Source organism: Acinonyx jubatus, chromosome D3 (genome assembly GCF_027475565.1).
Source record: "Acinonyx jubatus isolate Ajub_Pintada_27869175 chromosome D3, VMU_Ajub_asm_v1.0, whole genome shotgun sequence".
NCBI lineage: Eukaryota > Metazoa > Chordata > Mammalia > Carnivora > Felidae > Acinonyx > Acinonyx jubatus.
This window is the reverse complement of record NC_069392.1, coordinates 73,473,827-73,482,702: the sequence shown is the minus strand read 5'-3', so window position 1 is coordinate 73,482,702 and position 8,876 is coordinate 73,473,827. Positions and strand designations below refer to the sequence as shown.

The 8,876-nt window shown below is 45.5% G+C and overlaps 1 long non-coding RNA gene across 1 annotated transcript; it reads left to right on the top strand.

Moving 5' to 3' along the window:
- The first annotated feature begins 404 nt into the window (after nucleotides 1-404).
- Nucleotides 405-3,311, top strand: LOC128312477 (uncharacterized). Its single transcript, XR_008291842.1, has 3 exons — nucleotides 405-1,421; nucleotides 1,709-1,777; nucleotides 2,140-3,311. It is a non-coding gene; the product is annotated as an uncharacterized LOC128312477 (long non-coding RNA).
- The last annotated feature ends 5,565 nt before the right edge of the window (nucleotides 3,312-8,876 follow it).

The following is an 8,876-nucleotide window of genomic DNA, read 5'->3' as shown; positions in this document are numbered from 1 at the left end:
CCCTTTCTGCTCAAATTTATTCTTCCCCCAGCAAAGAAATATCCAGTAGCTCCTTCTCTTCCTTCTGTACTTCTCAACCTGATTCAAGCCCCCTGTTCTCCTGTTATCTCAAGCCCAGGTCCTAGTGCATGGCTGGCAGATGAACATCTTTAAAGGTGAAGAGAATATTTTAAAGTCTTTTCCAGCTCTGACATGATATGAAGAGAAAGTTACAGGCAGTTTTAGAAACAAAATGTAATGCTCACTCTGTATCGTGATTCCAGACGTAGAATCATCTCTGAGAGGTCATGCTAAAACTGCCTGTATTTGTACCTTTTAATTTATTTTGAAATTTGAAGTTGCTCAAAGGAAGTCATGAGACCTTATGTCTATCAAAAATGGTTCTGGGTTTGAAATGGGTTTGAAAAGGGTTTGAAAAGTTTGAGCAACACCAATTAATATCAAGCAAGATTCCCCCCACCCTTTCTAATAGAATTACCAAGACTGGCTTTTTTGTGATTTCAGGGGAACAAAATGGTTCCACCTCTTCCCTCTCTGCTCTCCACTCCCAAACTTCCTCACCTGTTCTTGGACACCTGAAATTTTCTGCATTTGGGAAAAAGACCACAGATTAAAAGAAGTGATTTTTAAAAACAGCTTTATTGATGTACAATTCACATACCATACAACTCACCCATTTAAAGGGTACAATTCATGGGGCGCCTGAGTGGCTCAGTCGGTTGAGTGTCCAACTCTTGATTTTGGCTCAGGTCATGATCCCAGGGTCGTGGGTTCCAGCCCTGTGTTGGGCTGAACATGGAGCTTGCTTGAGATTCTCTCTCTCTCCCTCTGCCCCTCTCCCCCACTCATGCTCTCACTCTCTCTCTCTCTCTCAAAATAAAAAATAAAAAAATAGAGTGTACAATTCAGTGGTTTTTAGTATATTCACAGATATGTGCAACCATCACCACAGTCAATTTTAGAACGTTCTCATCATCCAAAAAAACCCCCATACCCATTAGCAGCTTCCCTCTATTTCCTTCCAACCACCCCAGCCCTGGACAAGCACCGATCTACTTTCTGCCTGTATAGATTTGCCTACTCTGGCCATTTCATATAAAGGTAATCATACAACACGTGATCTTTTGTGACTGGAAAGGCAAGTGATCTGAAGTGACTTAAGTTCATATCAAAGAGGAAAAGAGTCCTTTCTATCATTTTACATGGGCTTTTGATGGGGGAGAAGAATAGACCCTTTCGGTACTAGGAACTGGTGGTAAGAGGCTAAGCCAAGTGGGCTAAGAGGGGTGGTCCTCGCTTCCCACTGTTGGCTGCGGCAGGTCCTGGCTGTCAGCAGTCAATGTCACAGCTTCCGGAGGATAATTCAGATGTTGGCATAAAGAGAGAAGGACTCGCGGAAGCGGCCCCATGTCTAGATGCAGGTAAGCCCCGGCTACTGTCTGTCACATCCATAAATACTGGAAATGAGACTTATAATTAGACCTCACTTAACTGACAGCTCACCTTGATTTCTCGCTGAGCTGCTTACGGGCCCGAAGCGCCTCCTTCCTCTACCGTGGCTTGTAACGCCAAGCGCTAAAACAATGTTGCACAGGCTATTTGCCCAATCAGGCCAGGTAACGGGGCACCAGGCTGTCATTTTCATCACGAGGAAATAGGTCTTTTGGTGTAATTTTCCTCCAGTAATTAGTCTCTCTGTGATTTTTAGACTTTGTGTCATGTTGTGAATGCAACATGTTCGACAGCATTCCTGCCGAGGAAATATCTCCTACGATGGGTAAGCAAATATCATCTTTCATTAAAAAACATCAGAAAAATTTCATCTGAAACTTCTGAACAGCCAGGGGGAGGAACACTCCTAATGACAACAAAAAGCCCACTTATGCCAAAATCCACGAGAGAGTGGCTTACGGTGCAGGCTGGGAAGTAGCCTCCCTGGCCGTCCCTCCAGCCTGTTGGCTTGATGTCTGCTCTTATGTGAGCAATGATGCCTTCCGAGACAGTTGCCTTCTAGTCACCAAGTGGTGTTATTTAACCGGCGATAGGGACCAGATTAGAACACTTTCCTAAGCCAGGAGTTTAGTAAATCAGGTTGGTGCTCTACATATCTTTAGTGCTCTTCCGTATTTTTCTGTGTAGGTGCACGCCTCTACAGAAGCATCTCAAGACCTTTGCAGAATAAAACGCTGTAAAACATAATCACCTCCTTCTCTTTGGTAGATGAGAGGAAACCTTTACACTCTCCTTCTAGAAGACAGATGATGTTTGAAAGGAAACCTGATTCTGAAAATCTTAGCACCAAAGCCATGAACTTTTTGCTATAAATGAAGTTGGGGAGGGATTATGATTGAATCTTGATGGCGATATGAGTGGCTAGAATTTTCCAACAGTGCTGGTGGGAGAATAGAAAGGTTTGGCTGCTATGGAACACTCTCTGGCAGTATCTGAAAATATCAAACATGTGCCTCCCCTATGACACAGAAATTCTACACACACACACACACACACACACACACACACACACATACACGTGAGAAACCAGTGCATACCAACTAAAGACATGTGTAAGAATGTTCTTAGTAGCTTTCTCACCATAGCAAAAAACTGGAAGCAAACCAAATGTCCATTGGCAGGAGAAGGGATGAATAAATTGTGGCATCCTTACAATGGAATACAACACAGCAGTAAGAAGAACCACTGAGACACACAACAATATAAACGAATCTGGCATGATTTTGAGTAAAAAAAAAAAAAAAGCTAGAAACAACTGAGTTCCATACTAGATGGCTCAATTTAGGTGATTGTGAGTGGGCACACGTAGTCCTGATAATAAAAGTCACAGGGCTGCTGGCCTCAGGATGAGGGCGGTATTGACTGGGGAAGGGCATCTAGGAACCAGCTGGGGGGGCTGGAATTATTCTATGGTCTTGATTTATGTGGTAGCCACACAGTGTAAATTTTTCACTTCTGTAAAAATTTACCAGTTTGTATCCTTAAGACAAGTGTACTTTACTGTAAATGTACACACAGAGCCTAGCTAGCTGTGAAGGGATATTTTGCAAAGATTGGGCTATAAGAAATCTGAGAGCTGCTTCCCTGGTGAGACTGGCTTATTTGGTTTCATTCTTTTGCCCACGCAATCCGGCAATCTGAATCCCTGCCGAGGCTACTATTTCTCATGGGTGCATAAAGTTCCTCTTACAGAGCAAGAAAGAAAATCTGCCATGCCTGGTCCAATACACCTTCTGAAGACTATTTGAAGTTATGCTGGACGTTACTGCATTTGAAAATAGAGCAGCCATACAGAAAAACATGTTTGCTGTTACTTCACTTTGTAGGTTGCCTTGAAAGAAAAAATTTGAATTGGACACTACGGACCACCTCTCTCTACTTTCATTGCATTTCAACATATATGGAGGTTGGGTTCAGTTCCATGTATCTGTTGGACTTCTAGGCCAGGGACCTGAGGGTGAAATTGGACACTGGGGTGAGATATCAGAGATATGGGTGTCATCTGATGTAACAGAATAAGCCAGAAAAGTGTGGTGAGTGCGAAGGGGAGGGCCAAGAACAGCACGTTGGTGATGAGCCTCCATGTAAGGGAGTGGAGGAAGCGGGATCCTAGGGAGAATCCTGTCTTCTCATACAGGTCTCTTGATTCTTGGTACACATTTCTAAAGCTTCCATTTCAGGTTTTGGCTTCTCTCTCTGTATTTTCTCTCTTCAGAGAGCTCATTTGTTTTAATGATGCCAATTTTCTGCTAACATCTTCCACATCCAAACCTCCCACCCTGCCTTCACCACTAGGCTCCGGCCCTAAACTATCTTCTTTCACTCAGTCTGCATGTTGGCAGTTCCTACAAAACATGAATGGAAGGTGTTGGGCTAGATAGGGTCAGGTGAAGAGGAACATCTAATGGGAAGCTAAGGATTGGAAAGGCAATGAAAGAAGATTCTAGAAGAACTTGGAGGGGCGTAGTTTTGGGAAAGTGAAAGAGAAGAGAAATAGTACATATGGAGACATTTGGAAATAGGAATATGCTTGCCTGTTTGCACTCTTATTTGCTGAATTCTGCCTAGAACGAACGGTAGCACGTGTACAGCATTCACTGTTGACCTAGTGCTGTGCTATATACTGATGTACATTATCTCATTTAATTCTCATAGCAACCTCAAGAGTAGGGTGTTGTTAGTAGCCTAACTTTCTAGATGGGAAATTGAGGCATAAAATGGTCAAGTACTTTATTTAAGTCATCACAGCATGGGCTGTGAAATCAATTTGCTTGACTTCAGAGCTCATAGCCACTAGGCTGCGTTGCCTCTTGCACACACACAACCATAACCACACATACACACACTCACCCACACACACCTGCTTGAATGTCCTCTCCATATTTCCTGGGACACTTCTTAGCCCCTCTGCTTGCACAGACTGTATCTATCTCCATGGTCTCAGGACACTTTATTTCCTACTTGGTTTTGCAGCCAGGAAGACCATTCCAGGGAGACCATTTTGCATATGGTCAAGCCGGTGAAGGTAGAAAGTGCCCCTGTCTAATCTGTCCCTGACTACAGTATGAAGAAATAGGATCAAAAATGGGGAAAGGAAGTTGAGGCCGGAGCTCAAATGGCCTTAAATTCAAGAGCAAGGAGTTGAGGTATCATTTAATTGGCAGTGAGGAGCCACTACATGGGCTTTTGATGAGATCTGAGCTTTAGGGAGGCGGACCTCACAGCTGGTGTGGGATGGATCAGAATGGTATGGGAGAGTGGCCAGTTGAGAGCCTTTTGCAACAGACCAGGTGAGGCCCTGGCCTGGAAGGATAAGCAAAGGCAGAGCAGAAAAGAGAAGGGGGAGCTTTGAGTTGAGAACAACAGATTTTCCCAGAGGTCTTGGTGGGGAACGTATTTATCCAGCTTCCAGGAGAGCTCATAGAAAAGAATATCTTGTTCATTTAGTGCTTAATCAAATCTGGATTCCCTAGCTGAGCTTTCAAAGGCCCTTTGTGAATGGATGGCAGCCCTTTCCATCCGTCTTTTCTTCCCACTACTTCCAGATTCCGTTTTCCACGGTGGGTGGGCTGATCTTGCTGTTCCATAGACACGCTGTGATGCTGTGATGGATGTTGGATTTTAGATTCTGCCCCTAAAGCCTCATGCCCTCTGTTTTCTCCAGCTATTTCAAATACATTTTCAATTCCATTTCCCCCACAACTGTTGCACCCCTTATACCTGCACTAACTTATTTTTCTCTCTTCCGAACTCCCCAAGGACATTCGACACAGTTTCCCCGGCCTCATGTTTCCCTGAACTCCTTGGAGAATGGTTGGTGGCCACCATGTCTTGTGCTCTGTCTGTGGCCTCCACGAGACCTAGCCTGGCCTGGGGCACACGATGCGCCTTCAGACTCACTGGCTGACATGTACGTGTAGAGAAACCAGCTTCTATGTGGAGTTTTGATGCCGTGCTTAGTTCTGTCTCACAGCCCAGTTTCCAATCAAACGCCTCTTGTAAAAGGCAAGGAGAGGTGATTGGAAGTGACGTGGTGTGGAGGGGGCAGATTTGAGAGGACATTGGCCGTGAGCGTGTGCATGTGCTTTGGAGCACCCGGCTTTTCCTTCTTCTTGCCAACTCAGGACCGCACCTCTCCTAGATGACTTAATGGCCTCTTTATTGGCTTTGGGAAAAGAGTGGGCCCAAGGTCAGCCTGGGAGAGCGACAGCAGCGAATGCTTAGGACTGAAGCAGAGGGACAATTTGCGTGAACGCCCATGACCAAGATGCTGATGGCAATTGGGAGAGTTGCCATCTTCAGAGGAGATGAAATGGTCATCGTAGAGCTCCCTGATGGGCATGAGCCCATGCTGCATTGACACCTCCAGTTGGTGTGTGTTGCGTAGCACCTGTTCCCCATGGGGCACATGATAGGTGCTGGCTTTGTGCTTCTTGGTTGGTTATATGTGTTGCCATTTGTTTAGCAAGCACTTACCCACTATTGGTGTTTAGAAATATCCTCACCACAACTGAGGTGGATACTATTACTCTCATCATCCCTATTCTACTATGGGACAACTGAGGCACAGAAGTCTTTAGTAAACTGTCCAAGTTCACGTGGCTAGAGGGTAGACAGGCCAGATTTAAATTCAGGCATTCTACTCCATGGTCTCTGCTCTTAACCACCACTCTGTGCTGTTTTAACCATTACTTGTGCTGAGTATGTTTTGACTACTTGGAAGTAAGTGAGGTTGAGGCCATGAGGTCACTGGGGAAAGATGACAGGCCGGGACAAATCTGGGGAATGGTGGCAGCAAGAGAAGAGTCAAAGGCCAAGATACCTGCCCTTATTTTACAATTTACCCAGGGCCTGGCTGGGTGTTAGAATTGTCCTTCCCCACAATGAACTGGGGAATCCTCAAAGCCAACCCCAGATATTAAAAAGCAGCAATTAGACCTTAGTGTCCTTGGTAGTTCATCATCGCTGCTCGTTGACAGGAAGAAACAGATGCTGCGTGAAGATCACGCTGTCTTGGAGGTTCTGGGACAATTTGGGCTTGATGGATGTCACTCCCTCACGGCTCCTTCTAGGCAGGCAACCTGGGACGAGGCAGGCACAGGGAGGTCTCTTATCGGTTGCCTCTTCAATCTAGATGACGTGAGCTTTCCAGGACTTTTGCCGCCTGTGAGAGAAGCCTTTCAGAGGCGGTGTTGTGTTTGGTATGATTTCTGAAGCAGATTTTTTTGGTCAAAATTGATGCCACAGTTGTGGAAACACAGCAACGTGATCTATTAACATGATGAAACTCTTTGCAGGCAAGCATTTCCCGTTTTTCTTGGAGATGAAGAGCCATTCCTCTGATGAAGACACTTTGCAACTGCCTCTGTCCCGTCTAAGGCAGCTCAAGAGAGAGCCACTTTGTGGGGCAAACGGTAAATACCTAAAATAGCCTTCCTGATAGGTCAGAGAACCTGGAGTCCTTCCTGGAGCTTCAGCAAAATTTGGGACCTTAAGGTTGGTGTATTCACTGAAAAATAAAGTGGCTTCCCTTTTTATATAATTTGAAGGGTGTGGAAGTCTCTCTGTGTCCCCAGTCTCTACCCATCTAGGCTGACAAAGAATTTCATGTTCTTCCCATTGGAGCCCTGACCCTTTGGGTTAAGACGTCACAAGCTCAGGAGCTTTCTGCTTTAAAATGAGGCTCGGGTGAAAGCTTGGTGTGTGTGTGTGTGTGTGTGTGTGTGCGCGCGCGCGTGCGTGCGTGTGTGTGTGTGTGTGTAGCATATAATATAGAAGTTATTGCTACAATGCTATTGGTGTATAATCCTAAAGAAAAACCAATGAGTGCCATCAAGTTACGTTAAAAACCTTCTTGTATTACATACATAACTGACTTGTGAGGTAGCAAGAGTTATTCTAGGACTCATGGTACCTGAAGGGAAGTGGGAGTTCAGAATAACCAATGGGACGGAAAGGGGGTCTATCTGTATGAAAGAGAGTTGACCTGAGAAGAAAGACTTTGCACCGTGGCATCTCCTGTGACTTGAAATGTAGAGAAAGAGGCAAACCTGTGGGGAAAAAGTGAGAGAATAGAAAAGCACTGTCACATTTGAATCTAAACCTCCTTTGGAAGAGTCAATGTTTGTCAATGCCATATAAACTCTCAGTCTGGGTGTGTGTAGGGGGCATATATATTATCCGTGCAGGCGTGATAACCTGCTTATTAATGGGTGTGATGAATTACTCTGGTTGTTTGCCTGGTAAAAATGTTTTAAATAAACATAAATGACCTTAAATTAAGACTGAAGAGAAACCACAGCACATTCGTCATGAGACTCACAGTGCTAACTCTGAGCTAGAAGGCTTGTCAGCCCCCCACCGTCCCCAGCACACAGCTTTCAGGATGTGCCTGCTCCCCAGCTCCGTGGCTCTCTCTCAGCCCAGGTAGATCCCAGCTGAGAAGCCAGGCTGAGCTACCAGGTACTCCGCTGCCTCTGCTCCAAGGACCGGCTGAGCTCATTCAGCAGGAATTTGAATTCATCATTGGGGTGGCTTGCCTCAGATCCGCTGCTGGCCTGATTAATGCGCCCTCTTAAGACTAAATTTGGGGAGCTGTGTTTCCAGTTTTGCTGGCTGAATCTCTATCTTGTCCCTGGGCGCTAAATGCCTTAATTCAGGCCTTCCTTACCTTTTTCACTTCCTCCTTTTCCTTGTTTCTTCCACCTCCCACCTCCTCGGAGCATGAGTCTGGCTCCAGAGCTCCGGGACTAGAGCTGGGCCATCACCTACCAACTTTCCTACTGTCCGCAGAATAAAGTCTGTCCCCTGATTCCTCCTCACTAAGGTTGCCTGCCTACCAGTACCTCCTGTTGCTCACTTTCTTACACACAGCTTGCTAGTCTGCAGTGCTGTTTCTCAACTGTGCCTCTAACTTACTAAGTCAGATCGTCTGGAATTGGGCATGGGGATTTGCACTGCTTATAAATGCTTAGGTTCAAACCTGTGGGTGTGGACCAGTGGCTTTCAAACTTGGGTGGGCATCAGAATCGGGTGGAGGGCTTGTACAGGCTTACACCACAGGCTTCTGGGCCCCCTCCAAGAATTTCTGATTCAGATTTGGGGTAGGGCTTATAAATCTGCATGTCTAATAAGTTCCCAAGTAATTCTGGTATTGCTAGCTTGAGACCCACACTTTGAGAATCATGGGTCTAGATTATTACTTGTCTTCCTGCTGTCTGCCTAATGGAGATTTCTCTCAATTAACTACAGTTGGGCTTTTCTAGCCCTGTATCACCCAGGAGGTAGGACCAGGGGCTCCTTCCAGTCTGGACCTTTTGTGCCTACTGTGTAATGAGATATATCAGGCTTTGTATATCCTGGTT